This window comes from Triticum dicoccoides, chromosome 3A (genome assembly GCF_002162155.2).
Source record: "Triticum dicoccoides isolate Atlit2015 ecotype Zavitan chromosome 3A, WEW_v2.0, whole genome shotgun sequence".
NCBI lineage: Eukaryota > Viridiplantae > Streptophyta > Magnoliopsida > Poales > Poaceae > Triticum > Triticum dicoccoides.
The window spans coordinates 345,069,809-345,095,288 of record NC_041384.1 but is presented as its reverse complement, the minus strand read 5'-3'; positions in this window follow the sequence as shown (position 1 = coordinate 345,095,288).

The window sequence follows — 25,480 nt, the reverse complement described above, 5'->3', positions numbered from 1 at the left end:
AAGGGACTGCCGTGAATGACCCTCCAGCTGACTCTGAGTCTGATGAAGCTCCTGCTGTACTGAAGCCAAAGCAGTCGAAGAAGCCAAAAGCTTCAAAGCCGACCCCTTCACCAAAAATCTCAAGGGCGAAGCCATTGGCAACTGCACCTCCTGAAGACACTGTGCAGTCTGAAGACGTATCCCGCGTCTCCAAGCCCCAGAAGGCCAAGATGCCTCAGCCAAACACCGACAAAGAGCTCACAGCTGCTGCCATTCTGCGCAGTGAAGCCATTGATCTGTCAAGTGATGAAGATCTTGGAGATGACGCTCTCGAGCAGCTCATCAAGAGCAAAGAAGAAGCTGAAATCTTCAACAATTTGCCTCTCTTTGATGTCGCCATCATCCACAACTTCATCGACGAATGGTTTGCCACACCAAATATCAGCTTCGAAGATCTGCAGCTGCCCGTTGGCCTCAGCGTCGCCTTCCAAGGCGCTATTGCTTCAGAACTTGCAATTGCCCAGCGCATTGTTGAACTGAAGCAGAAAATTGATCATGAAAAGGCTCAGTTCAAGAAGAATATGGCCAAGCTCAGCGTGCAAGAAGTAAAGAGCTTCAAGATCATGTTGCATGAGCTTAAGGAAAAATTTCTGAAGAAGCGTGCAGAAGCTCAGGGTTCACGTGAGCGGATGAAGTCTCTGGCTGAAAGATGTGTGCTAGCCTACAATGAGGCTGAGAAGCGCAAGGCACTTGGGCGTCCTGGCGTCGACCCCAAGATGGCCGCAAAGAAAAAGAAGAAGACTGTTCCAGCTGAACCAGAGGCACCAAGGCAGGAAGCAGTTCCGATTGTCTTACCAACTGCAACGACGGGCTCAAAGCCAAAGAGCCGGTCAACAGCTTCAGAGCTCAAGAAGACAAGAACTGCTGAGGCTGAAGCCAGGAAAAGGAAAAGCTCTGAAGCCTCTCCTACTGCCCCAGCAAGAAAAAGAGAAAGACCAAGAAATCTCGGGCTGCTCCCACAGAGCCCTTGATAGTTGAATCTATTTCTGTGGTTCACCCTAACGCAGAACGTCAACTGACGGTTCATGAGCCTGCTTCCACAGAGGCTCCTGAAGCTGAAGACATACCAGCAGCCGACCCCATCGCTGCTGAAGACATTGGTCATCAGGACAATGTACAAGATGATGCAGCCCTTCCTCAGTATGAACACAGCGAACTCATCAGCATTGGTCGTCCTCTGACGCCAATTGCACAAGATGCGTCATGCGCGGATCGCCCTCAAGAGGAAGAAGACAATGAGGCCTAGCCCACTCCAACCCCACAGGCGTCGTCTGCATTCCGCAGGCTTCGCAAAAGTCCAAGGCCTCAAGTCTATGCTGAAGACATTCCGGCTGCATCACCCGCAAAAGAAGCACCACAAGAGCCCACTCCTATGTTCCACCAAGAAGCAGTTCTCCAGGAGAACGTGCTTGTGATCGACCCTCCAGCTAGTCAAGCGGAGGCTGAAAATATTGAGGCTGCCACAACCAACACTGAAGCCAATGTGGAGCCCTCCCCACCAAAAGCTTCAGAAGACAGCGAAGCTACTGATCCAGACACTTCTGTTCCTCAGTCTGCTGCAGGTCCTCAATTTGATTACCATGTTGAGCACATGCCTCATGTCCAGAAGCCAGACCAAGGCTGCCGAGGTTCCCAGGTCCTGCATCAGCACCTGGCTCCTTTAACATCAATAGCTTCAAGGCAGATAATACGTTCTTCAACAGCTCCAAGAACCCCTATTCAAGGGAAAGGATTTCACCAGATAGGTTCTGGAGCTATCCTCAGCGCAGCTACTATTCATGCATCCTATACAACCAAGGTCGCATCTTCCCGCACAAGCGCCTTGATGTTGAAGCCATTGCTGGTCTGCCCTGTTTAGAGGAAGCGTTGGATTGCTTCAAGCAAGTGGGTCTGCCGCAGTTTGTAACTGATGAAGAGCACTAGAATGAAGAGCTTCTGCTGCAATTCTATGTCACCCTCCACATCAAAGGATACAACAGAGATCCGAAGACTTGGGCCCTGGAGTGGATGACCGGCAACGTCCATCATGAAGCCAATGCATTCGATATCATTGAGCTCACCGGCCTTCCCACTCCTGGCGAACTCTTCGAGGAAGGCTGTCCACTACACACTGAAGCTCTTGAGAGCATATTCCAGAGGCCTGAACCAAATATGAGTCAGATGCTCTCCATGATGAAGCCATTGCCCCACGATGCTCCTTATCCAACAAAGTTCTTTGTTGAAGACTTTGAGTACCTGCCCAGAACCATCTATCACATTATCCGGCGGACTCTCTGGCCTATTAAAGGGCACTCTCCAAATGCCAAGATCGAGGGTGCAATGAAGACTCTGATATTCTGTATCCTTCATGGCAAATGCTTCAACGCACAGGATTTCTTCATACGCCAACTAGCTGCATCAGGCTCAGATCTGTTTGGTTTAAAGTACTATGCTCCTTGGGTAATGAGACTGATCAAGTTTCACTCTGCGATCTCATATCAGCCCTCAGCCCGCAACCATCGGATCTTCTTGCCAGATGTGGATACCTCTGCTGAAGCTATATATCCTGAGCCTGCCAAGCAATCTTTGAGTCTTCAGAATGCAGAACACCAGAGCTTCACTCAGAACGATGAAGGTGTTGAAGCCATCTCCAGGGTGTATCCTTTGGCTAGCACTACACGTGCGCCGCACCCTGCTTCAACTGAAGCCACTGATAGTGCAACTGCTTCAAGACCCAAGAAGCGCGCTCGTGTTCTCAATAACCGAGAGCTTCTTGTGGCCCTTCATCAAAAACAAGATAGGCATCATGACTGGCTAAAGCGTCAGATGAAAAGCCTCTTGGTGGATGTTAATCGTCTTCGAAATCTTGCCACCAAGAATGCTTTCGTCACTCATGAAACCTGTCGTCGTACATGGAAAGGGCTATCAATGATGTGTACTGAAGCTGAACTTGAAGAGGATGGCTTCACTGAGCGATTCAAGTTTGACACCACACCTCCTAGAAGGGCTGTGATGCGAAACACACCATCACTTGAAGACTCTGAGTTTTCTTCATCTGCTGCCATAGTCACTGCCAGAATCATTGATGAAGAAGACGATGCTACATCACCGCCACCTGCTTCAGCACCTCCAAGCTCTTCTGCACCACCAAACACCTCCAACGACCCTGCTACTTCTGGGAACGAATGGACACTCTATGTCTTCAAACCTTCTTGGTCCTTGCTGACAAAAGGGGGAGAAGCATATGGGTTGATAGTCTTCAAGCGGGTCCATATGGGCGGGTGCTTTATGTTTTGCTATATTTTGCTTCGTGCTTACAACTCTCGTTTTTGCTTCATTTGGTTCTTTGAGTTGTAACACTAAAACTCGATGGTCGTCTGCTACTTGTTTGCCACCCTGTTTTGCAAAGATAAATTCCGCACTTATCTCATTCTGCAGACGTCCATTTTCCATTATGCATGTCATTATCTTCATATACTTTCACATGCATAGTGGATTGTCATCATAAGCTGAAGTGGATCTCCACAAGTACAACCTGCCATGTGCATTTGCATTCCAAAAGCAAATTAACTTATATGCACATCTTCAGGGGGAGCCCTTGCAACTTATGAAGACAATTCCTTATCCTTTACAATTTCACAGACTATATTCCCCGTTGAAAACTTCAACTAGTTTGTCATCAATCACCAAAAAGGGGGAGATTGTAAGTGCATCTAGTGCCACCCCTAGTTGGTTTTGGAGTATTGACGACAAACCTAGTTGAGGGACTAATGTGTTTGTGAGAATTGCAGGATAACACAAGTAGAAGTCCCTCATTGATTCGGTTTCACTACCAGAGATGACCCCTAAATATGTATGAAGACATTGAAGCCAAAGGTGGTATATGAAGATATTCACATTGAAGACTATGACAAAAGAAGACACGTTATGAAGCCTATGGAGCTCGAAGACTTAGATCTTTCGTAGTTCTTTTTCTTTTTGTGTTGAGTCATAGGAACCACCGTACTGTTAAGTGGGGTCCAGGAGAACCAGTCAGAATGACTGAAGTGATGCCTAACCAAAAACCTATGTCTTCGAGTGAAGACAATGAGAGCGAATCTTGTCCAGAGCCGGACAAGTCAGCTTTGCTTGTAGCCCAAGTAAAGTTGCCATGAGAGTTTGAAATCTGACCGTTGAGACACATGTCAGTTCCTTAGTGATCCAGGGTCATTTCGGACAAATCAGGTCGGGTTGCCAAGTGGCTATAAATAGCCCACCCCCTACAACCATAAACGGTTGGCTGCTCAGATTTCAGTGCACGACTTTTGTCGTTTGAGAGCAACCCACCTCGAAGCCTTTGAGAGAAAATTCCTAGCGAGGAGAAAAGCCCTAACCACCCAGAGCCAGAGAACATTGGGCATCACTTAAGTCTTCTTGTCTGTGTGATCTGAAGACTTATTACACTTGAGGACTGTGCATCCCCAGACGGTTAGGCGTCGCGTTCAGAGCATCCAAGAGACATTGTGGATTGCCAGTGAACGAAGTCTGTGAAGGTTTGGGAGTCTACCTTGAAGACTTACCAGAGTGATTGGGCGAGGACTATGTGACCTTAGCTCAAGGAGAATACGGTGAGGACTTGGTGTCCTGAGCCGCGTGTTCAGGACTGGGTGTCCGGGACTATGTGTCCTAAGGTTTAAATACCTAGCCGCTCCAACCAGACGTACAGTTGTCACAGCAACTGGAACTGGTCCAACACATCATTGTCTTCAATGAGTCACTGGTTTCATCTTCACTTCCTTTTACTTACTGATCACTCATTGTGAAGTCATTGCATGTCTGTTCTATCTTTTGTCTTCACAACGTGAGTGTATGATCTGTTTGGCTTCATAGTATCTTCCTACATGATCCTAATTACACTACAGCTATTTGTCACTGTGCTTTCACTCTGTTGATACTTGACCATGGCTTGTCTAGTGTAGTCTAACTTCGCTGCATAGTAATAGGCATATCTCTACTGTTTGTCTTCATAATTTCCACGTTTTGAAGACTTTCGTAAAAATCGCCTATTCACCCCCCCTCTAGTCGATATAACGCACTTTCAATTGGTATCAGAGCAAGGTGCTCCCTTGTTCTGTGTGATTCGGTTTAACCACCTGGAGTTTTAGCTATGTCGACTGCAGGGATAATCAAAGTCTCCGCTGCGTGCCCCGTCTTTGATGGAACTGAATATCCCTACTGGAAGAATAAGATGCGCATGCATCTTGAAGCTATTGACGTCGACCTATGGTATGTCGTCGAGAACGGCGTTCCCAAGGATGGAGAAGGTGTCACAGCTGCTGATGTCAAGAAATTCGTTCAACTAGACTCTACTGCCAAGAACATCATCTGTGGTCATCTGACCAAAGGACAGTATGGCCGTGTGAGTGCTTTGAAGACATCCAAGCTGGTCTGGGACTGGCTCTCCAAGGTCAATGAAGGCATCTCAACACAGAGAGATCAAAGAATCAGTGTCCTTCGCAATCTCTTCAACCGCTTCAAGCGAAATGACAATGAGAATGTCCAGCACACATTTGATCGACTCACTGACATCACAAATGAGCTTCAAGACCTCGGCGCCACTGAGATCACCAAGCATGAAATCGTCAAGACGCTGCTGAGATCACTTGATAGTTCGTTTGACATTCTAGCCCTGATGATTCAAGAACGTCCTGATTTCAAGACACTCGATCCGTCTGACATACTCGAGAGGCTCAACACACATGAGTTTTAGCTTTTTGAGAAAAGAGATATCTACGGTTCAAACTATGGGCGAACTCGTGCCTTGAAGGCAAAAGCTGTTTCCTCATCTGAAGAAGAATCTGACAGAAGTTCTGATGATCCTGAAGACATTGGAAGGGAACTTGCAATGCTTGTGAAGAAGTTCCAAAAGTTCACCAAGAAGAAAGGCTTCAGAAAGTCTTAACGATCAAGCTCAAGGAATGATGAAGCTTCTGCTCATGACTACAAGAAGAAAACATGCCACAAGTGCAAGAAAACTGGACACTTCATCTCTGAGTGTCCACAGTGGGACAATGAGAACAGAAGGAAGAAGAAGAGCAAGGAATATGACTCTGACGACAAGAAGAAGAAGAAATACTCAAAGTCTTCTTCCAAGTCTTCCTCAAAGTCTTCATCACACAAGAAGAGCTCATCTGGCAAGGCACGTGCGTTTGTTGGCAAGGAAATGGATTCTAAGGAGGAGTCCGCTTCTGAGGAGGCAGAGGTGGAGTCTGAGGAGGAGTCTGATTCTGGCATTGCAAGTCTGGCTACAACATACGTCGCCAAGTCCATCTTCAACATTGAAGACAATGACTTCATCACCGACATCGATGCAAATGACAAGGACGACTCCACTCCTACCTACTGCTTCATGGCACGCGGTGCCAAGGTAAACAGACGCACTACTCGCTATCAAACATCCAGTGACGATGACTCTGATTGTGATTCAAAACCCAGCTACAAAACACTTGCTAAAATTGCAACTGAACAACAAAAGGCCATGGAACATATTCAAAAACTATTAGACAAAAGCGATGATCTGTTGGGTGCTGAAATGACTCGATCTGAATCCTTAATTGAAGACATAAGAAATCTTCACGTTAAGTATCAGGAACTTGAAGATCGTCTTGATACTCTCTCAACAACTCATGAAAAGCTTTCCTATGATTATCTTCAAAGGAAGCAAGAACTTGAGAAATTGAGAGCGGCTCATGAAGATCTTCAAAAGGAAAACGAGTCACTTCGCACCGAACAGATCAGTTCCGCTCAGGAAGGATTTGAACCACCATGTCTTAAATGCATTGAGCGTGATAATGCTACTTCTGTTGCTAAATGTTTCACTGCTACTACTGTTGCAATATCTTCAACTGTTGATGTGTTAACTAACCCCTCTGCTGAGGATACCACTGCTATTGCTGATGAGAATGCTAGGTTGAAGACATTGCTTGAAACAGGGATGTACAAAAGTCTTAAAGGACATCAGACATTATGTGATGTCCTCAAGAAGCAGATTCTGAACCGAAACCCTAGGAAAGAGGGTGTTGGGTTCGTAAGGAAAATAAATGCAGATGGATCTTACTGGAAACCTGAGCAGTACCCCAAAACCAAGTGGGTTGCTGCAAAGGAACCTTCAGCAGATCCATCCAATTTATCTGGCTTCACTTGTGCTAACCCCATTATCATTGATGAATCCTTTGATGCAAACTATATACTGTTTAAGAATCAGAATGGTGAAGTGTTTGCCAGGTACATTGGTACTAACTGCAGGAATGGACCGCCTATGAAGAAGATCTGGGTTCCGAAAAAGTGTCTGGAAAATCTTCCTGTGAATGTCTTCATGACACCTCACTTGAAGAAGACAAACCTCAGACCAAAGGCTTCATACGGTCCAAAGGCTTCATACAAACAGAGGACTCACTTGAGTCACACTAACGCAAATGTTTTGCAGGGAAACCATACTTAGGCATATGAATATGAGAGCGGTTCATCAAACCGTCATGTTCATATGACCAAAAATTATTCTACTTATTCTTATGAGTACTATTGTCCACCTGCAAGACTGTTTGCTAAGGCTTCAAAGCCAAAATTCTCAGATGCTGCACTTAGACTTATTGCTTCTAAGCCACCCTTGAAGATGTGGGTGGTTAAGAAGGCTTAACTCTCTTTTGCAGGGAAAGGTCTCTAGCAGAAAACCAAAATCTTCTGACGCTATTGCTGGGGACCTTAAAAATCTTGTAGGGCGCAAGATAAAATGCCCGAATGGCATCATTATGTACTTCGTTCCTGAATCGCATGCTACTCTCCCTATTAGTCCTAATCTGGATCTAAGTTTTCATAACCCACTGGTTCGCCAAATGTTTTTGCTTCACAATTCTCTTCGTGAAGCCTATCCCCCTAACTGCACTGTAGGGTACGACACCAGCGTCTTTAAAGTCTTCAGAATGGATTATTGATAGTGGGTGTACAAATCACATGACTGGCAAAAGAAGCCTTCTTATGGACTCAACCTTACGTCCATCCGACAAGAGCCACATCACATTTGCTGACACTGGTAAAAGTAAGGTATTGGGTCTAGGTAGAGTTGCAATCTCAAAGGATCAACACATGGATAAAGTCATGCTTGTTGAATCCCTTGGCTTCAACTTAATGTCTGTCTCAATGCTTTGTGATTTAAACATGATCGTGATGTTTGGAAAATATCGTTGCCTTGTACTAATGGAATCTGACAAGTTTCTAGTGTTTGAAGGGCATTGAAAAGATGATCTGTACGTGGTAGATTTCTCAGCAGGGCCACAACTTGCAGTATGTCTTCTTGCAAAAGCTTCAGAATGCTGGCTTTGGCATCGGAGGCTTGAGCATGCTGGCATGAGGAACCTCCACACCCTTGCGAAGAAGAAACATGTCATAGGCATCGAAGGCGTCAAGTTCAAGAAAGATCACTTATGCGGTGCCTGTGAAGTAGGGAAGATGACGAGGGCAAAACATCCCTCGAAGACAATCATGACCACTACTCGACCCTTCGAACTGCTTCACATGGATCTCTTTGGTCCCACTCACTACTCAACTTTTACTGCTACTGCTTGCCTCTATGGCTTCGTTATTGTTGATGATTATTCTAGATATACTTGGGTGCACATAATTCTTTACAAGACTGAAGTGTAGGATGTCTTCAGACGCTTCGCCAATCGTGCTATGAACAATTTTGGCGCCAAGATAAAGCACATCAGAAGTGACAATGGCACTGAATTCAAGAACACTGGCCTTGATACATATCTTGATACCTTGGGCATCACACATGAATTCTCAGCTCCGTACACGCCACAGCAGAATGGTGTCGTCGAACGCAAGAACAGGACACTAATTGAGATGGCCAGAACAATGCTAGATGAATACAAGACTCCAAGAAAATTCTGGACTGAAGCCATTGACACTGCATGCCATACAATCAATCGTGTTTATCTTCACAAACTTCTGAACAAGACATCTTATGAACTCCTAACTGGCAAGAAGCCAAATGTCAGTTACTTCAGAGTATTTGGCGCAAGGTGCTGGATCAAGGACCCACATCACACCTCAAAATTTGCACCAAAAGCACATGAGGGTTTTATGATTGGATATGGAAAGGATTCGCACTCCTACAGAGTCTTCAATCTCTTTCATTACAAAGTGAAACAGTGGATGTGCGGTTCGATGAGACCAACGGATCACAAAGAGAGCAGCTGCCAAGTGTGCTAGATGAAGTTCCTTCCAGTGAATCAATCAAGCTAATGGGAACTGGAGAGATTATACCTACTGAAGCTCATCCTGAAGAACTTATCATCTCAGCACCTGATCAACATGAAGACAATGCTCAGCCTGAAGACATTCCTCCCAACAACAACACAGATCAGCAAGGGCAAAGTCTTCACCCAGTACATCCTCGCGTTGCCAATGAAGTGCATATTGAAAGAATAATGGATAGCATCAATGCACCTGGTCCACTCACTCGTTCAAGGGCAACTCAGCTAGCAAATTTCTGTGGGCACTTCGCATTCGTCTCAATATCAGAACCCAAGAAAGTTGAAGAAGCCTTCATGGAACCTGAATGGATTCAAGATATGCAAGAAGAGCTTCAATAGTTTGAGCTGAATAATGTATGGGAACTGGTTAAGCGTCCTGATCCACGGAAGCACAACATAATAGGAACCAAATGGATATACCGCAACAAGCAAGATGAGCATGGTCAAGTTGTCAGAAACAAAGCTCGTCTCGTTGCTCAAGGATATACTCAAGTGGAAGGCATTGACTTCGATGAAACATTTGCTCCTGTGGCTAGGCTTGAAGCCATACACATACTGCTGGCCTATGCAAATCATCATAACATTCTTCTATATCAAATGGATGTGAAGAGTGCCTTTCTCAATGGCAAGATTGAAGAAGAAGTGTATGTTGCACAACCGCCTGGTTTTGAAAATCCAAAACATCCTGACATGGTATACAAGCTCAACAAGGCACTGTATGGCCTCAAACAAGCCCCTAGGGCCTGGTATGACACACTCAAATATTTCCTGAAGAGCAAAGGCTTCATACCTGGTTCCCTAGATCCCACTCTTTTCACGAAGACATATGATGGTGAACTGTTTGTGTGCCAAATATATGTGGATGACATTATCTTCGGCTGCACCAGTCAGAAGTATAGTGAAGAGTTTGGATATATGATGCAAGAGCAATATCAGATGTCCATGATGGGGGAGCTGAAGTTCTTCCTTGGGCTTCAAATACGACAACAACACAATGGCATCTTCATATCTCAAGAGAAGTATCTCAAAGATTGCCTAAAGAAGTTCGGTATGCAAGACTGCAAAGGCTTCACAACACCAATGCCAGCCAAACATCATCTGGGTCTTGACGACGATGGTAAAGAGTTCGATCAAAAGGTATACCGCTCCATGATTGGTTCTTTACTTTATCTATGTGCATCTAGGCCAGATATTATGCTTAGTGTTTGCATGTGTGCTCGATTTCAAGCGGCACCAAAGGAGTCGCATCACTTAGCTGTGAAGCGAATTCTTCGATATTTGGCTCACACCCCAACTCTAGGATTATGGTATCCAAAGGGCTCAGAGTTTGATTTGGTTGGATTCTCGGATGCTGATTATGCTGGTGACAAAGTTGATCGCAAGTCTACATCAGGCACATGTCACTTTCTGGGACGATCACTTGTATGTTGGTCTTCAAAGAAGCAGAACTGTGTATCTCTCTCCACTACTGAATCTGAATACATTGCTGCTGGATCTTGCTGTGCTCAGCTTCTATGGATGAAGCAAACACTCAAGGACTATGGCATTCATCTGAAGCAAGTGCCACTTTACTGCGACAACGAAAGCGCCATCAAGATTGCCAACAACCCAGTTCAACACTCGAAGACAAAGCACATTGAAATTCGTCATCACTTTCTCAGAGATCATGTTGTGAAGGAAGACATTGATATCATACACGTCAACACTGAAGAGCAATTGGCAGATATCTTCACCAAGCCTTTGGATGAGAAGAGGTTTTGCAAGTTACGGTGTGAGCTAAATATCCTGGAATCCTCAAATGTCATGTGATCAGGCACACATCCTAACCCTTATGCATATTGATGACTTAGATGTGCAACACATGAAGTGAAGTATATATCCTATCAATGAAGACATACATTCTAAGTGTGAATACATTAATGTGGAATTTGACTTCGGAGCGCCACGATAATTGTGCGCCGTGTCTGTGTCTAATACTTCCTATACGGTGGGTAACACCACCACCAAACGTTCTATTTTGAAGTATTTCACTCATGGCGTTACCTTGCAATGTCTTCACATTTGGTTGGCTTCGAACTCAACATATTTTCATGATTATCTTCACTATGTTGATTATATATATATATATATATATATATATATATATATGCTAGTGTTCTGTCCTCTACAGCATTCACTTATAGCTATGTCTTCTTGGTTGAATCTTTTGAACTAAGTGAATGTGATCGGATCCTAATCTCTCTATGTTTTCTATCTCAAATTCTATCTCTCCAAGTCATATGCATTCTATTGAAACTGTCGAATGTCTTCACTGAGTCCTTGTCAGCAGAAGATATAGAGACAACCATAAAGTCCGTTTTCAATGCTCATTCCTCCACATAAAATCCGGAGAAGCAGGAATGACCGCCCGACAATCCAAGCATGCGTGGGACGTGGAACAAACCCCAAACTTTCGCAAACTGGCCACGCATTCCTCAGATGCAAATCGCCAGGGGCACCTGTGTAATAGCACAGTGCCTCCCCTGAGCCTATAAATTCACACTTACCGCGGTCATTATCTCCTTCTTCCACCCTCGCACGAACCCTAGCGCCACCGCTAGCTCTCGACGACGCCGGCGACGAAGTGATTCGCTGCCGCAACCTCTCTGACGCCGTCTTCACGCCGACCGTGGACATCGTCCTCTCCGCCGTTGCCGTAGGTGTCTTCCGTCGCCAAGTTAGGGCACGGAGGATTGAACTGCTCGGCATCATTTCCCACTCCGTCTAGCAGTTCCAAGTGTGGTAAATAAAACTTCTTTTCACAGCCCCTTTTGATCTCATGGTTCTGTCACTTTCTACCATAAGAAGTTTCTCTTCACACAAGTTAGATCTCTCAATCTGCATCTCATAACATGCCTAGTATATTCACTTGTGCGTCATGAAGTAGTTAGATTCCTCACTTGTACTGATCTGTGGGTTCGTACAAATCTGGAACCAACTTCTTATCTATGAGTGAATGTCTTCGCACGATGAGGTCAATGTCTTCTAAACTGATTTATCTTCGAAATCTTCTGAGAATGCATATGACCTCTTCCCCTTCCCTTGCACCTTAATGCTGTCACAGGTACATGTCCGTGGGAGAATCCTTTGGTTCTCATAGTCTGCATTCATTTGTAGAATTCCTACAGCATCACATAAATTCTCCTGAAGCCAGTTCCTGTTGGTCCAGCAAAAGAAAGCCTTTGAAGCCTTTTAAAGTTTTGAAGCCTTTCAAGTTAAAGTTTATGGCTTCAGAAGCAGCAGCAAGGAAGGGGGGCAGACAGAGACGTGGAGGAACTTCCAAAGATCTGCCTGAAGACCTGGCAGAAATGTATAAAACAGATCCTGAAAAGAATTATGGTCAGCACAAGACCCAAATCCAATGGATTCGACGCTATTGGGCAGAACAATGGTTCAAGTACCACTTCACAACCCAAGAGTATGCTGAGAAGAATGCCATCAAAAGACTGTGGGGAGACATCTTATACAAGAACCTTGTACCCAGGACCAGAGATGAAGCTATTGCCCAAAGCTTCTATCCATGCATGGTCCATGGGCCACAGCCTGATGATGCACATCCGTCGTCACTCCTCTGGTGTCGTGACGACAATCTGTTCAAGTGCAACTTCCAGTTTGCCCAACAATCAGCGAAGCTCAACAAGAAGAAATTTGGGTTAGACTTCAACCCTGGTCCCTCAGCACCAAGGGCAGATGGCACACGCGACGCAGAACCCAATATCATCGGTCCGTATGCCAACCTTGAGGGCCTCATCACCTGCATCTTAGTCCAAGGGACTGCCGTGAATGACCATCCAGCTGACTCTGAGTCTGATGAAGCTCCTGCTGTACCGAAGCCAAAGCAGTCGAAGAAGCCAAAAGCTTCAAAGCCGGCCCCTTCACAAAAAATCTCAAGGGCGAAGCCACTGGCAACTGCACCTCCTGAAGACACTGTGCAGTCTGAAGACGTATCCCGCGTCTCCAAGCCCCAGAAGGCCAAGATGCCTCAGCCACACACCGGCAAAGAGCTCACAGCTGCTGCCATTCTGCGCAGCGAAGCCATTGATCTGTCAAGTGATGAAGATCTTGGAGATGACGCTCTCGAGCAGCTCATCAAGAGCAAAGAAGAAGCTGAAATCTTCAACAATTTGCCTCTCTTTGATGTCGCCATCATCCACAACTTCATCGACGAATGGGTTGCCACACCAAACATCAGCTTCGAAGATCTGCAGCTGCCCGTTGGCCTCAGCGTCGCCTTCCAAGGCGCTATTGCTTCAGAACTTGCAATTGCCCAGCGCATTGTTGAACTGAAGCAGAAAATTGATCATGAAAAGGCTCAGTTCAAGAAGAATATGGCCAAGCTCAGCGTGCAAGAAGTAAAGAGCTTCAAGATCATGTTGCATGAGCTTAAGGAAAACTTTCTGAAGAAGCATGCAGAAGCTCAGGGTTCACGTGAGCGGATGAAGTCTCTGGCTGAAAGATGTGTGCAAGCCTACAATGAGGCTGAGAAGCGCAAGGCACTTGGGCGTCCTGGCGTCGACCCCAAGATGGCCGCAAAGAAAAAGAAGAAGACTGTTCCAGCTGAACCAGAGGCACCAAGGCAGGAAGCAGTTCCGATTGTCTTACCAACTGCAACGACTGGCTCGAAGCCAAAGAGCCGGTCAACAGCTTCAGAGCTCAAGAAGACAAGAACTGCTGAGGCTGAAGCCAGGAAAAGGAAAAGCTCTGAAGCCTCTCCTACTGCCCCCAGCAAGAAAAAGAGAAAGACCAAGAAATCTCGGGCTGCTCCCACAGAGCCCTTGATAGTTGAACCTATTTCTGTGGTTCACCCTAACGCAGAACGTCAACTGACGGTTCATGAGCCTGCTTCCACAGAGGCTCCTGAAGCTGAAGACATACCAGCAGCCGACCCCATCGCTGCTGAAGACATTGGTCATGAGGACAATGTACAAGATGATGCAGCCCTTCCTCAGTATGAACACAGCGAACTCATCAGCATTGGTCGTCCTCTGACGCCAATTGCACAAGATGCGTCATGCGCGGATCGCCCTCAAGAGAAAGAAGACAATGAGGCCCAGCCCACTCCAACCCCACAGGCGTCGTCTGCATTCCGCAGGCTTCGCAAAGGTCCAAGGCCTCAAGTCTATGCTGAAGACATTCCGGCTGCATCACCCGCAGAAGAAGCACCACAAGAGCCCACTCCTATGTTCCACCAAGAAGCAGTTCTCCAGGAGAACGTGCTTGTGATCGACCCTCCAGCTAGTCAAGCGGAGGCTGAAAATATTGAGGCTGCCACAACCAACACTGAAGCCAATGTGGAGCCCTCCCTACCAAAAGCTTCAGAAGACAGCGAAGCTACTGATCCAGACACTTCTGTTCCTGAGTCTGCTGCAGGTCCTCAATTTGATTACCATGTTGAGCACAGGCCTCATGTCCAGAAGCCAGTCCCAAGGCTGCCGAGGTTCCCAGGTCCTGCATCAGCACCTGGCTCCTTTAACATCAATAGCTTCAAGGCAGATAATACATTCTTCAACAGCTCCAAGAACCCCTATTCAAGGGAAAGGATTTCATGAGATAGGTTCTGGAGCTATCCTCAGCGCAGCTACTATTCATGCATCCTATACAACCAAGGTCGCATCTTCCCGCACAAGCGCCTTGATGTTGAAGCCATTGCTGGTCTGCCCTGTTTAGAGGAAGCGTTGGATTGCTTCAAGCAAGTGGGTCTGCTGCAGTTTGTAACTGATGAAGAGCACTGGAATGAAGAGCTTCTGCTGCAATTCTATGCCACCCTCCACATCAAAGGATACAACAGAGATCCGAAGACTTGGGCCCTGGAGTGGATGATCGGCAATGTCCATCATGAAGCCAATGCATTCGATATCATTGAGCTCACCGGCTTGCCCACTCCTGGCGAACTCTTCGAGGAAGGCTATCCACTAGACACTGAAGCTCTTGAGAGCATATTCCAGAGGCCTGAACCAAATATGAGTCAGATGCTCTCCATGATGAAGCCATTGCCCCACGATGCTCCTTATCCAACAGAGTTCTTCGTTGAAGACTTTGAGTACCTGCCCAGAACCATCTATCACATTATCCGGTGGACTCTCTAGCCTATTAAAGGGCACTCTCCAAATGCCAAGATCGAGGGTGCAATGAAGACTCTGATATTCTGTATCCTTCATGGAAAATGCTTCAACGCACAGGATTTCTTCATATGCCAACTAGCTGCATCAGGCTCAGATCTGTTTGGTTTAAAGTACTATGCTCCTTGGGTAATGAGACTGATCAAGCTCCACTCTGCGATCTCATATCAGCCCTCAGCCCGCAACCATCGGATCTTCTTGCCAGATGTGGATACCTCTGTTGAAGCTATATACCCCGAGCCTGCCAAGCAACCTTTGAGTCTTCAGAATGCAGAACACCAGAGCTTCACTCAGAACGATGAAGGTGTTGAAGCCATCTCCAGGGTGTATCCTTTGGCTGGCACTACACGTGCGCCGCACCCTGCTTCAACTGAAGCCACTGATAGTGCAACTGCTTCAAGACCCAAGAAGCGCGCTCGTGTTCTCAATAACCGAGAGCTTCTTGTGGCCCTTCATAAAAAACAAGATAGGCATCATGACTGGCTAAAGCGTCAGATGAAAAGCCTCTTGGTGGATGTTAATCGTCTTCGAAATCTTGCCACCAAGAATGCTTTCGTCACTCATGAAACCTGTTGTCGTACATGGAAAGGGCTATCAATGATGTGTACTGAAGCTGAACTTGAAGAGGATGGCTTCACTGAGCGATTCAAGTCTAGAACCAGTCAGAATGACTGAAGTGATGCCTAACCAAAAACCTATGTCTTCGAGTGAAGACAATGAGAGCGAATCTTGTCTAGAGCCGGACAAGTCAGCTTTGCTTGTAGCCCAAGGAAAGTTGCCATGAGAGTTTGAAATCTGACCGTTGAGACACGTGTCAGTTCCTTAGTGACCCAGGGTCATTTCGGACAAATCAGGTTGGGTTGCCAAGTGGCTATAAATAGCCCACCCCCTACAACCATAAACAGTTGGCTGCTCAGATTTCAGTGCACGGCTTTTGTCGTTTGAGAGCAACCCACCTCGAAGCCTTTGAGAGAAAATTCCTAGCGAGGAGAAAAGCCCTAACCACCCAGAGCTAGAGAACATTGGGCATCACTTAAGTCTTCTTGTCTGTGTGATCTGAAGACTTATTACACTTGAGGACTGTGCATCCCCAGACGGTTAGGCGTCGCGTTCAGAGCATCCAAGAGACATTGTGGATTGCCAGTGAACGAAGTCTGTGAAGGTTTGGGAGTCTACCTTGAAGACTTACCATAGTGATTGGGAGAGGACTATGTGACCTTAGCTCAAGGAGAATACGGTGAGGACTTGGTGTCTTGAGCTGCGTGTTCAGGACTGGGTGTCCGGGACTGTGTGTCCTAAGGTTTAAATACCTAGCCGCTCCAACCAGACGTACAATTGTCACAGCAACTGGAACTGGTCCAACACATCATTGTCTTCAACGAGTCACTGGTTTCATCTTCACTTTCTTTTACTTACTGATCACTCATTGTGAAGTCATTGCATGTCTGTTCTATCTTTTGTCTTCACAACGTGAGTGTATGATCTGTTTGGCTTCATAGTATCTTCCTACCTGATCCTAATTACACTACAGCTCTTTGTCACTGTGCTTTCACTCTGTTGATACTTGACCATGGCTTGTCTAGTGTAGTCTAACTTCCGCTGCATAGTAATAGGCATATCTCTACTGTTTGTCTTCATAACTTCCACGTTTTGAAGACTTTCATAAAAATCGCCTATTCACCCCCCCCCTCTAGTCGATATAACGCACTTTCAAGTTCGCCTTTAATAAAACTCCTCCAGCATGGCTCAACATTGGTTTTACCATTTGCCACCTAGCCTCTTTTTCCCTTGGGTTCTGCAGACTCAAGAGTCATCTTTATTTAAACCCCTGGGCCAGTGCTCCTCTCAGTGTTGGTCCAAACTGAGCGATGTCTGGAGCTACCAGGGGCAACTCTGGGCTGGCCCACCCGACGTCTGGCTCATCCGGTGTGCCCTGAGAACGAGATATGTGCAGCTCCTATCGGGATTTGTCGGCACATCTGGGTGGCTTTGCTGGTCTTGTTTTACCATTGTCGAAATGTCTTGTAACCGGGATTCCGAGCCTGATCGCGTCTTCCTGGGAGAAGGAATATCCTTCGTTGACCATGAGAGCTTGTGATGGGCTAAGTTGGGACACCCCTGCAGGGTTTTGAACTTTCGAAAGCCGTGCCCGCGGTTATGGGCAGATGGGAATTTGTTAATGTCCGGTTGTACAAAACCTGAAGACTTATCTTAATTAAAATGCATCCACCGCGTGTGTAGCCGTGATGGTCTCTTTCCGGCGGAGTTCGGGAAGTGAACACGGTGTTGGAGTTATGATTGACGTAGGTTGTTCTAGGATCACTTCTTGATCATAGATTTCTCGAACATGCTTTGCCTTCTCTTCTCGCTCTCATTTGCGTATGTTAGCCACCATATATGCTAGTCGCTTGCTGCAGCTCCACCTCAAACCATTACCTTACCTATAAGCTTAAATAGTCTTAATCGCGAGGGCGTGAGATTGCTGAGTCCCCGTGACTCACAGATTCCTTCAAAAACCAGCTTGCAGGTGCCGATGATACCGTGCAGGTGACGCAACCGAGCTCAAGGAGGAACTCGATGGAGTTCGTGTTCGTTTTGTTGTTCCGTTTCCAGTTGATCAGTAGTGGAGCCCAGTTGGGATGATCGGGGATCTGTGTAGCATTTGGGGTACTCTTCTTTTATTTTGGTTCCGTAGTCAGACCTTGATTGTACCTGGTTGATGTAATGCTTTATTCATGTATTGTGTGAAGTGGCGATTGTAAGCCAACTATGTATCTTTTTCCCTTATATATTACATGGGTTGTGTGAAGATTACCTCACTTGCGACATTGATTACAATGCGGTTATGCCTCTAAGTCGTGCTTCGACACGTGGGAGATATAGCTGCATCATGGGCGTTACAAGTTGGTAATCAGAGCCTTCCCCGATTTAGGAGCCCCCTGCTTGATCGAATCGCTGGCGTTGTTGAGTTTAGAAAAATGTTTTGAGTCTTTTAGGATTATATATATATCAGAGAGTAGGATTCTTTTTACTCCTGACTCCCTTCGTCGCTCTGGTGAGGCATCCTGACGTGGAGTTTTGGCTCTTCTCTTCTCAAATTTCACTAAAAAAAATTTTAGGATCACGCGGGTATCTTGGAATTGTTCCGATGGTTTTGTGACGAGAACATTGTTCTTGGTGCCTCCTGACATTTAGGGGTTGTGGCAGTGTCCCGGGGAGTTGAGCTCCGAGGTGTTGTCTTCACAATTTTATCGTTGCAGTTCTGGAATACCTGAGTTTCGCCGACATCGAAAATCTCTTTTATGCAGTTGTTGGTGAGATAACCTCGACGCCACCCAGTACTGGGGCGGGAGTTCGGGAGTATAGCCATAACTCGTATAACAGATGCTTTTTGAAGGTTGAGGTAAATGATTGTCACATCCCTCCTCTTAGTCATGCATTAGGGTTGGATGAACATGTGCATCATGTTTAAATTTCTTTTTAACTTGAAATGGGGCCTAATCAACCCCAACACCCCCCTTGAAAATGCTAATTTCCAACAATTGGAATTTCAATGAACCCAAAATGCCCTTCATAAAAGCCCACCATTTTTGGTCTTGACTAAAACCTCTGCCAAAAATGGTCTTGCAATTTATGGAGCCATTCTGGATTTTTGAACAAGCCATATGTATTTGAATTTGGGCATTTTAAATGCTATAAATATTTTAAAGTGCTCAAATAATCTTGGAAGCATTTTTAGGCAGTTGAGAATATTCCCAAATGTGCCTCTGAATATTTCCAGAGTTTTTGGAAATGAAATAATATTTATTCTATTTCAATACACATAGCAGGAAATAACTAAAAGCAAACACAAAAGAAAGAGAGAGAAAGGAACTTACGTGGCGCAGCCCACCTAGCCCCCCAGTCGGCCCACCTAGCTGGCCCGGCCCAGCAGCTGCTCCACGCAGCTGCTTCGCCTCGCCAGCGAGGCAAGAAGGTGCTCGACGGCGAGCACACGAGCTCGCCACGCCACCTCCCTGCTTCTCTGCTTCACCTGGCCACCGCCTCGACGCCGCGAACGCCTCCACGTCGCGCACCGAACCCCCTGGACACGCCCATTCCCCCTGCCTCTCTCCGTCGCTCCCCTCCGTGATGGCCGACACAGCCGCCGCCGTTCTACCGCCATAACCATGTCCACCGTCGTCCTCGCACCGCCCCGCCATGTCCTGAAGCTCCGCCACTCCCTCCTCGACTGTTCCACCGAGCCACGCCCCGCCAGAGGCCCCCGAGCGTCTTCACCGAGCTCGTCTTCAACCTCGGTCGCCGGAGATCCCCCTCGCTGCCCCGCTCGCTCCAGCTCTTCCCCGAGCTCGCCGTTGGCTCCCCTGCAACCGCAGTGAGCCACTGACCCTTCTCCCCCTCTCCGTTCTAGCTGTCGTGCATCGTACGCGCCGCCTCGAGTTCGTCGCACGCGCCGTCGCGGAGCTAGTCGTCGACGAGGCTCCGGCCATGCCACGGCCACGCCACTTAGTCCACTAACCTTACCACGTTTCCAGGAGCCTAACGCACCTTACCACGCGCCACACCGTGCCCCGCAGCCTCGGTTCCGAGCTCACCCGAGCTCCGGCCACCGCCAAACTCGTCGCCGGCGATGTTTTCGGCCACCCTAGCTCCACCCACTGCCACCAAGCGCCGCGGCTTGCCCCCAGCTACTCGTAGGACCAAACCACAGTCGATTTGGTCGACTGTGGGCAAAACCCGAGCCCCTCCGCCGCGTCTGTCGTCACCGGCGTCAAGCCGCCGACGAGTTTACCACGTTTTGACCGTGGACTGACGTGTGGGCCTAGGTTGACTTCCCCCCTGAGCCTATGACAGGTGGGGCCGGCCTGTTAATTAGTTTAGGATTAGTGTTAACTAATTTTAGTTAGTTTAGGTCACTGACATGTGGGCCCAGGCCCCACTGACAGTTAATTAGTACTAACTTAACCCTGTTAGTTAGCTGAGTCACTGACAGACAGGGCCCACCAGTCAGGTTTGACTGGATCTGGCTCCTTTGACTCGCTGACATCACAGTGACACAGTGCTGACGTAATTATTCTTTTTCTGGACTTATTTTTATATAGGAAATTCCAAAAAATAGCCAAAACTTCTAAAAATCATAGAAAATCAACCATAGTTCCAAATCAAACAAATTATATATGAAAAATGATTAGAAAAATTCAATCTATCCATCTGTAATGGTTTTATGCATGACAAACCACTTTAACATTGATGTTTAGGTGAAACAAGCTAATACACTTTTTATGCATAAGAACTTTAACCTTCATCTGAATCTTTGATTCAAATGGACCCATTTCAACTTGTTTCACATTGCATTAGGCAGGACACATCATTTTGCCATGTCATAGCATGCATCATATTGTTGCATATTGTCATGCGTTGATTATGTTCTGTGTGTCCTTCTTGGTAGGTTCTGCCTCCGAGGATATCTCCGAGTATCCAACTGAAGGGCAGTACCCTACTACCACTCCATCAGGCAAGCAACCATTGATCATTTCGATACAAACCCATGTTCTCGCTTCTGCTCTTGTTTACTGCATTAAGACAACACGATTCAAACTGCTGTGTGCTACGGTAGTTGAACCCTTATCCTCTGCATGACCTGTCATTGCCACAGTAACTAGATGAAACCCACTAGCATGTGTAGGAGTTGATTGAGCCATATATGTGATTCCTACCTTGCTATGCCTGCTATGCTTAGAGTTGTGTCTGGTCTGGTTCATCTGGGTGATGGGCTAGAGTGAAATGATTATGTCGGTAATGTGAGGGATGTGTTGAACATGTTTTGGTAAAGGTATCGATGAGAGGCCATGTAGGAGTACATGGTGGGTTGTTTCATTGAGGCCGTCCATAAGAACTGAGATCTGTATGCGTGATTTAAGATTCAGCTACTACCACACATTGGGCCCTGTATGACCCCGCTCGACTTACTGACCCCTCTCGTCCTCTGTCCAGGAGTTGCAACTAGTTTCTGGTGTTTGTAGGTTATGTGTTGGCGGCCGTGCGTAGCGCTGACCCTAGGGGTGGGCTATGATGCGGTAGATACACCGTGGCACGGTGTATCGAGTCGCCCGTTTGGTGTCTCGGGAACCCTGCACACATCGTTTGGGGCCGTTGAGGACACCCCGTCCGGATTTCCTTGCGGATGGAACCTGAATAGGCGATAAACCTAGACTAGAGATTTGTGCGGTTAGTCAGGTCGTGGTCTACACCCACGTCGGCTTTCACTTGAAGTCTGCCGAGCACATGTCGTGTGCAGACGCTAAGTGGTGGAAACATGTGTGATGAAGTACACCCCTGCAGGGTATAAAACTATTCAAATAGCCGCGTCCATGGTAAAGGACTACTTGGTTGCCTATACAGTTCATAGACAAGTTAATGGATACTACTAAAAGACTCAAGATAAGTGTGAGTACCGAGGATGGTCCTCTCGTAGGATGGCGAGGGAGGATCCCCGGTGGAGTATTGTGTTGGTGTTAGTGGACTCGTGTGCGAAAACTATTTTACTAGTGGAGTCTCGTAAGATAGCTTAGCCAAGAGTCAAAGCTGTCTTGCTGCAATAACTCCACCACCTTCTTGAGAATGAGCATGTATAGTAGGTTCTGATGTAAGACTTGCTGAGTACCTTTGTACTCATGTTTGCTTAATTACTGTTTTCAGACGACAACACCGCCCCCTCCGATGGGTTTTATGTAGACCTTGATGTCGAGGAGTGACTAGCCACCCAGGTGGTGATCCTGGCCATGGAGGGCCCTATGTAGATAGACAGGCTTCGAGAGGCCTTCTTTCTTTCTAGTGTCTGTACTCAGACTATTTTTGCTTCCGCTTGTGCTTGTATGCTTGAGTTGTAGAGTTTTGTTGTGATGCCATGTTGTATTTGCACATATCGAGCATATTGTGTGTATGATGGAAATGCTTGGTATGTGTGGGATCCGACAATCTAGTTGTTTATCCTTGGCAGCCTTTCTTATGGGGAAATGTAGTCTAGTGTTCCTCGAGCCATAGTAGTCCGCTACAGCCCGGTTCACCGGAGTCCTGCTAGCCCAACACTACTGCTCAGGAAACTTGACTGGCCGGCATGTGTTTCACTTCGTTCCTATGTCTGTCCCTTCGAGGAAATGTCACGCGGTGACATCCGGAGTCCTGCCTAGTCTGCTACAGCCCGTGTTCCCCGGAGTCCTGTTAGCCCAGTGCTACAACCCGGATTCACTCGCTGATGACCGACATGCTCGATATGATTCATGTATGCCTGTCTCCATAGGTCTGTGCCGCTTTGGGTTCACGACTAGCCATGTCGGCCCGGGTTCTCTGTCATATGGATGCTAGCGACACTATCATATACGTGAGCCAAAAGGCGCAAACGGTCCCGGGCCATGGTAAGGCGACACCCGTGGGGATACCGTGCGTGAGGCCGCAATGTGATATGAGGTGTTACCGGCTAGATCTATGTGACTTGGAATCGGGGTCCTGCAGCGTTGGCATCAGAGCCGGACTGCCTGTAGGTTCGTTGAGCCAAACTGGTCGATGTCGAGTCTAGAAATGCTTTAGCTATATGTAGGGGAATTGATTGTGGGAGGGAACGTAAGGCTCTTTTACTCCTTTACCTTATGCCCTCTGATCTGAGTCATTCTCTTCTCATTCAACGTGGGTTAAGGACTAGGCTCTCTTCTTCTATCAGGTTCACGTGTTACTAATCCGTAGTAGCTTATAGGATTGTTGTTACAAGCCTCAGTACGGTTTCTACTACTTTTAGTATGTTGCCAGTTGAGTCAGAACCTTGATATGATGTTGTTAAGTGGTATTGCAAACTGTTGTGGATGTCTCAAATCTTTTTCTGAGCATTTACAGCCGTTATGCTATCCAATTTTCCCTAGAAATTCTAATGTCTTTCATTTTGGTTGTGCTTTCAGATGGCCACTCATGCTCAAAACCAAGTGGTTCGCCTGACCCGGTGCCTCGATGTGCCCGGTCATACTGCTATGTCAGTCCGGGTAATGATCGAGATGGGTTACCGTTGGTATCCCGAATACACTATCGAAGAGCAATTTCGAGACTTCAACCAGAGCTAGTACCTCTGTACCGTCAGGATATATCCCTCTTATCCTGGAGTGTGACGCCCCCGATTCAATCGTACACTAATCATACACGCAAACATGTACGATCAAGATCAGGGACTCACGGGAAGATATCACAACACAACTCTACAAATAAAAATAAGTCATACAAGCATCATAATACAAGCCAGGGGCCTCGAGGGCTCGAATACAAGTGCTCGATCATAGACGAGTCAGCGGAAGCAACAATATCTGAGTACAGACATAAGTTAAACAAGTTGCCATAAGATGGCTAGCACAAACTGGGATACAGATCGAAAGAGGCGCAGGCCTCCTGCCTGGGATCCTCCTAACTACTCCTGGTCGTCGTCAGCGGGCAGCACGTAGTAGTAGGCACCTCCAGTGTAGTAGGGGTCGTCGTCGACGGTGGCGTCTGGCTCCTGGACTCCAGCATCTGGTTGCGACAACCAGAAAGGAAGGAAAAGGGGAAAAAGGGGGGAGAAAGCAACCGTGAGTACTCATCCAAAGTACTCGCAAGCAAGGAACTACACTACATATGCATGGGTATATGTGTAAGGAGGCCATATCAGTGGACTGAACTGCAGAATGCCAGAATAAGAGGGGGATAGCTAATCCTGTCGAAGACTACGCTTCTGGCAGCCTCCGTCTTGCAGCATGTAGAAGAGAGTAGATTGAAGTCCTCCAAGTAGCATCTCCAAGTAGCATCTCCAAGTAGCATCTCCAAATAGCATCTCATAGCATAATCCTACCCGGCGATCCCCTCCTCATATCCCTGAGGTAGAGCGACCACCGGTTGTATCTGGCACTTGGAAGGGTGTGTTTTATTAAGTATCCGGTTCTAGTTGTCATAAGGTCAAGGTACAACTCCAAGTCGTCCTGTTACCGAAGATCACGGCTATTCGAATAGATTAACTTCCCTGCAGGGGTGCACCACATAACCCAACACGCTCGATCCCATTTGGCCGGACACACTTTCCTGGGTCATGCCCGGCCTCGGAAGATCAACACGTCGCAGCCCCACCTAGGCTCAACAGAGAGGCCAGCACGCCGGTCTAAACCTAAGCGCACAGGGGTCTGGGCCCATCGCCCATAGCACACCTGCACGTTGCGTACGCGGCCGAAAGCAGACCTAGCCTAGTGGCTTTCCAGTCCAATTCGGCGCGCGCCGCTCCGTCGCTGACGTCTGAAGTGCTTCGGCTGATACCACGACGTCGGGATACCCATAACTACTCCCACGTAGATGGTTAGTGCGTATAGGCTCGTAGCCAGACTCAGATCAAATACCAAGATCTCGTTAAGCGTGTTAAGTGTCCGCGAACGCCGAACAGGGCCAGGCCCACCTCTCTCCTAGGCGGTCTCAACCTGCCCTGTCGCTCCGCCACAAAGATCCACACAGAGGGCCGTCGGGACAAAGGTCCTTTCAGCCCCCAATCCGTGAATCACTCGCGGGTACTCTTCGAGCTGACCCGACTTTAGTCACCATCTGTATAGTATGTATGTATGTATAGTATATACCCGTGATCACCTCCCGAGTGATCACGGCCCAATATTATAGCAAGGCAGACTGACACGAAGGTAGGGCCAACAATGATAAACTAGCATCCTATACTAAGTATTTAGGATTGCAGGTAAGGTATCAACAGATGTAGCGATAATGTCAGGCTATGCATCAGAATAGGATTAATGAAAGCAGTAACATGCTACACTACTCTAATGCAAGCAGTATAGAGGAGAATAGGCGATATCTGGTGATCAAAGGGGGGGCTTGCCTGGTTGCTCTGGCAAGAGAGAGGGGTCGTCAACTCCGTAGTCGAACTGGGCAGCAGCAGCGTCGGTCTCGTAGTCTACCGGAGAGAAGAGGGGGAAGAAACAATGAACACCAAGTAAACAGATG